This window comes from Marmota marmota, unplaced genomic scaffold, assembly GCF_001458135.2.
Source record: "Marmota marmota marmota unplaced genomic scaffold, marMar, whole genome shotgun sequence".
In the NCBI taxonomy this organism is placed as follows: Eukaryota; Metazoa; Chordata; class Mammalia; order Rodentia; family Sciuridae; genus Marmota; species Marmota marmota.
This window is the reverse complement of record NW_026000171.1, coordinates 1998528-2002936: the sequence shown is the minus strand read 5'-3', so window position 1 is coordinate 2002936 and position 4409 is coordinate 1998528. Positions and strand designations below refer to the sequence as shown.

Here is a 4409-nt window from a genome sequence, read left to right as displayed (position 1 = left end):
TTTTTTTTTTTTTTTTTGTAGATGGACACAATACCTTTATTTTGTTTATTTAGTTTTATGTGGTGCTGAGGATCGAACCCAGTGCCTTACACATGCCAGGCGAGTACTCTACCACTGAGCCACAACCCCAGCCCCCATGCTTTATCATTCTTAACCATTACTTGAGAACCATATAGTAGCTCCTTATAATTAGGAAACACACATTAGAAACTGAACAAATGAATTATTTTCCAAGAATCCCCAGTTGTTCTGTTTAAAAAGTTGCAAAGTTACATAGACCAAAGTGGATTCCTTGAGCTACTACTCAAAGGAAAGGTTAGGAATCCTATAGTAAAGGAAATCATGATGATTCTATTACCCTATTCCAAAGAAGAGAAGTCCCTAGTTTCTTTGTCAAAAAGCCACCACTTGCTGGGCATAATGGTGCATTCCTATAATCCCAGCAACTCAAGGAGGATGATGCAGGAGGATCACAAGTTCCAGTCTATGTAACTTAGTGAGATCCTGTCTCAGGTCTGGGAAAGTAGCTCAGTGGCAGGGTGCTTGCCGAGCATGCAGGAGGCCCTGGGTTCCATCCCCAGTACGGGGGAGCAGTGGAGCTGGGGAAGCTACCTCTTTCTATCATTCAGAAAGGTCAAACTGAGCATTGAAAGCTGCCAGGCCCCTGCTTTGGCGCAACCCTATTCCCCTGCTTCCCTGAGCCCTGAGGCTCCTATCTGTGTAGCTGTATGGGCACAGTGCCAGGCCAGATGGCAAAGATGGAAAAACTGCCAAAAAGGAGGCAAACAGGAAATGGAAGATGGGATGTAGGCATGGGGGAGGGGCAGCACAGACCCTCTCCCCTAGTCCTGCCTTGAGGAAGAAGTCAGGTTGTTGGGGAAATGTAGGAATCAAAGAAACAGCAGCTGCCTCAGAGAGAAGGAACTCTGGGGTTTCATTTCACCAGGAAGGAAGAGGGACGTGGAGGCCTACATAAGTCCAGTAACATGGACACAAACTGATGTGGAAATATAGGCACACCATTATACACATGTCTGTTCACAGACATGGAGATGCTTTACATTCATACAGTAAGAGAGGTGCTTGATGCTGGGATTGTAGCTCAGTGGTAGAGCACTTGCCTAGCATGTGTGAAGCACTGGGTTTGATTCTCAGGACCACATATAAATAAATGAATAAAATAAAGGTCCATCAACGTCTAAAATTTTTTTTTATATATAAATTAAAGAAAAAAGAGATGTGCATACAGATCCCCAGTAACATACAAATCAATGTTTACACATACCGGGTAATATACAAGCATGTACACAGATGATGGGCCACAGCCGGAAGAGGAGACATAGCCCCTGCCTTAGGGATTATATCCTATTACACAGACAAGACTATACAATCAGGCACTTTCACAAGCATGTTTCCATGCAGACACCAACAAACAAATCTCAACTGCAAGGCAGCAAGGTACAAAGAATCCACCATATACACGGAGGCTATGGGAACTGTTCTTCTCACCACCATCCCACCCCACCATTACCACTCACACACCAGAGCATGTGCCGCCACCTGCTGCTCAGGGCATCTGTCCTTCAGCTTCCTTTCTGCACCTTCAGGGTCCAGGTTTATTACCTCCTCAGGGCCTCTGGGATCTGTCCCATTGCCCTCTGAGCTGGGCTGGGTGCTGCTCTTGGCTGAGATAAGCCAGAAGGGCAGGGCTATTTTCTGCCACAGGCAGGAAGTAATGAGGGAGTAAGAGTGTGCAGGAGGCTAGATCATGATCATTCCCTCACTGTTCTCCACACCCCTGCCCTCAGTAGCCATGTTATTTGGCAACTGGCCAATAATGCAGAGGGGAGCTAAAGACAAAGGACTAGGTGATTTAGGACGATGATAGGGACAGGAAGGGGAACAGAAATACCTCTTCAATGTCCAACTTCTGTGTGGCACCATCTCTGTGCTGTTCCCCCTGGCCCTCCCGCGCATGCACCAAATGCCTTGTTCTCTCTTTGCCTTCTGTTTTTATTCATATCCTTCTGCCTTCTCCCCGAGGTCAAAAGTTTGAAAAGGACTCTCCTTGTCCCTTAAGATCAGCTCTGGGATAGCTCCAACCTCTTTAAACACCCAACCGGTGTTTCATACAGACACAGGAAATACCCCTTTGGTAAAAGTTCTAACCTGCTAGTTAAATTAGCTAGACCCACTTCCTTGCTTCTGTGTTCAGGCAGTATTGGGGGCGGGTGCACACTTTCCTCTCAGACAGGGTTAATTATAAACATCCCTTCGCATTAGTATATTCAGTCTCTGCAAACAGATCCAGCTGGTCTGAGCCTTCAGAAGCTTCACCCAGTCTTACATCTTTGTGAAAATCTTGGTCCCGTGACTTCTTTGGGAGTACAAACAAATCCTGTTTATCAGTTTATCTTGGGTCTCAGGTGTAGTAGGAATGAGATGGGAAGGCCTGGGATATGGAGATAGTCTGAGCTCCAAGATGAGTGAGGAGGCTCCTTTCTGCCTCAGAGATCACAATCTTGCCTAAAAGTGGGGTCTCTTGGGCTCAGGCTGGAGTGGTGTTGTCTTATCACTGTCTTCCCTCTCCTCCCCATTTCCTCAGCCAAACTTCCTACTCCAGTCTCTTCTACCACACCCCATCCCACAATAGCCTTTCTCCTTCAGCCTTTCCAACATCATCCTTAGCCATGTCTTCTCCCTTCCTGGGTGCCAGCCTTGGCAACTTAGAGAGAACTTAAGCAACTTAGAGACACTAATCTCTCCAAACATTCTCCTGGGAAAAGGCAGAAAGCAAAGGCAGCCCAAAGTTCAATTAGTTTCCCTGATATGTGGATGACACCACACCACCTGCACATCTCCCTCCACCCTGCTTTCAAGAGTGGAAGATAATAAATCCCAGCCAAAAAGTCACTGCAACAGGTTCAGCCCCTGATGACCTGTGCCCCATGTGCATCTTATTCTTACTTTAGGCCTGGCAGGTCCTCTTCTAGACAATCTCCTGAAGGTTTTCAGCCTCCCTCACCTTGCTCTTGCTGTTAGTGTGTACCATTGGCTTCAGCCCCCCTTTCCCTGCCACCAGTGCTGGGGACCCAGGGCCTCACACATGCTAAGTAAGTGCTCACCACACCCACAGCCCCTTCAACTCTCACCCTTTTAGCTATCTTTTTTTTTTTTACTTTTTCCCCTTCATTTTCTTTTTTTTTTAAACCAGAATATCACATTTATTTCAGAAGTAACAGCAATGTTAAAATTGACAAGTTAAATTTTTTTACATAATACTTTTATTTGTTCATTTTTTTAAATGTGATGCTGAGGATTGAACCCAATGCCTCACCTGTGCTAGGCAAGTGCTCTGCCACTGAGCCACAACCCTAGCCCTAAGTTCAATTTTTAACTATACCAACTTTTTTCTCTTTTTTAATACTCCTGGGCATTAAATGTCTCTGGGATAAAGATTGAGGTTAGCAGAGTGGGGAGAGCTGATGACATCAGGCAGCACAGATGGAGCTGGGATCTTCTGTCTCTGGGTGGCTGGGGAGATGAGCAAGCATGCTCTCTCTCTCACACACACACACACACATACATAAATACAGAATTAAGTTTCCACTTCCCCTCAATCACTACCTCCATCTCCCGGGAAAAAGAGTTTTGCAGCCGGGTGCAGTGGCACACACCTGTGATTCCAGCGGCTTGGGAGGATGAGTCTAGAGGATCACGAGAGTTCAAAGCCAGCAACTTAGAGACACCCTGTTTCAAATTTTTAAAAATGGCTGGGGAGGGCTGAGGTTGTGGCTCAGTGGTAGAGCGCTTGCCCAGCACACGTGAGGCACTGGTTTGATCCTCAGCACCACATAAAAAATAAAATAAAATAAAAGTATTGTGTCCATCTACAACTAAAAACAATATTTAAAAAAAAAGGCTGAGGATGTGGCTCAGTGGTAAAGCACTTCTGAATTCAATACCTGGTACAAAAAAAAAAGTTTTGGAAATAACAAAATAACAATCTGATATGATCCCCTTCTTGTTATAGAGACTTCCATAAACATAGGTTACAGATAGGCAACAGCCCTCATTGGTCCCAGAAACACACAGTCCCTCCACCTGGGCTTAATATCTGAAATTTCCTTCCTTTCATGCCACATTGTCAGCACCTTGGGGACATTAGAGACCATCTAGCCCAATCCCTTTATATAGATGAGCCCAGGGGCTGGGGATGTGGCTCAAGTGGTAGTGCCTGGCCTGGCATGCGTGGGTGTGGCCCGGGTTCGATACTCAGTACCACATACAAACAAAGATGTTGTGTCTGCCGAAAACTAAAAAATAAATATTAAAAAAAATTATCTCTCTCTCTCAAAAAAATAAATAAGAGAAGGCTTTCTTAAAAAAAAAAAAAAAAAAAAAAAAAA

General features: G+C 45.1%; 1 protein-coding gene across 3 annotated transcripts in view; it reads right to left on the bottom strand.

The window, feature by feature from the left end:
• Lpar5 (lysophosphatidic acid receptor 5) overlaps positions 1-4409 on the bottom strand; it is a 13099-nt gene that overhangs the window by 7052 nt on the left and 1638 nt on the right. The window contains exon 1 of one of the 3 annotated variants that reach the window (XM_048787641.1): positions 1913-2780. The exons of 1 other annotated variant lie outside the window; for it this stretch is intronic. The gene's annotated coding sequence lies outside the window, so the exon portion shown is untranslated. Of the gene's footprint in view, positions 1-1542; positions 1850-1912; positions 2781-4409 lie in introns of those variants that run through there. One more of the 3 variants, XM_048787639.1, reaches the window with a different exon arrangement.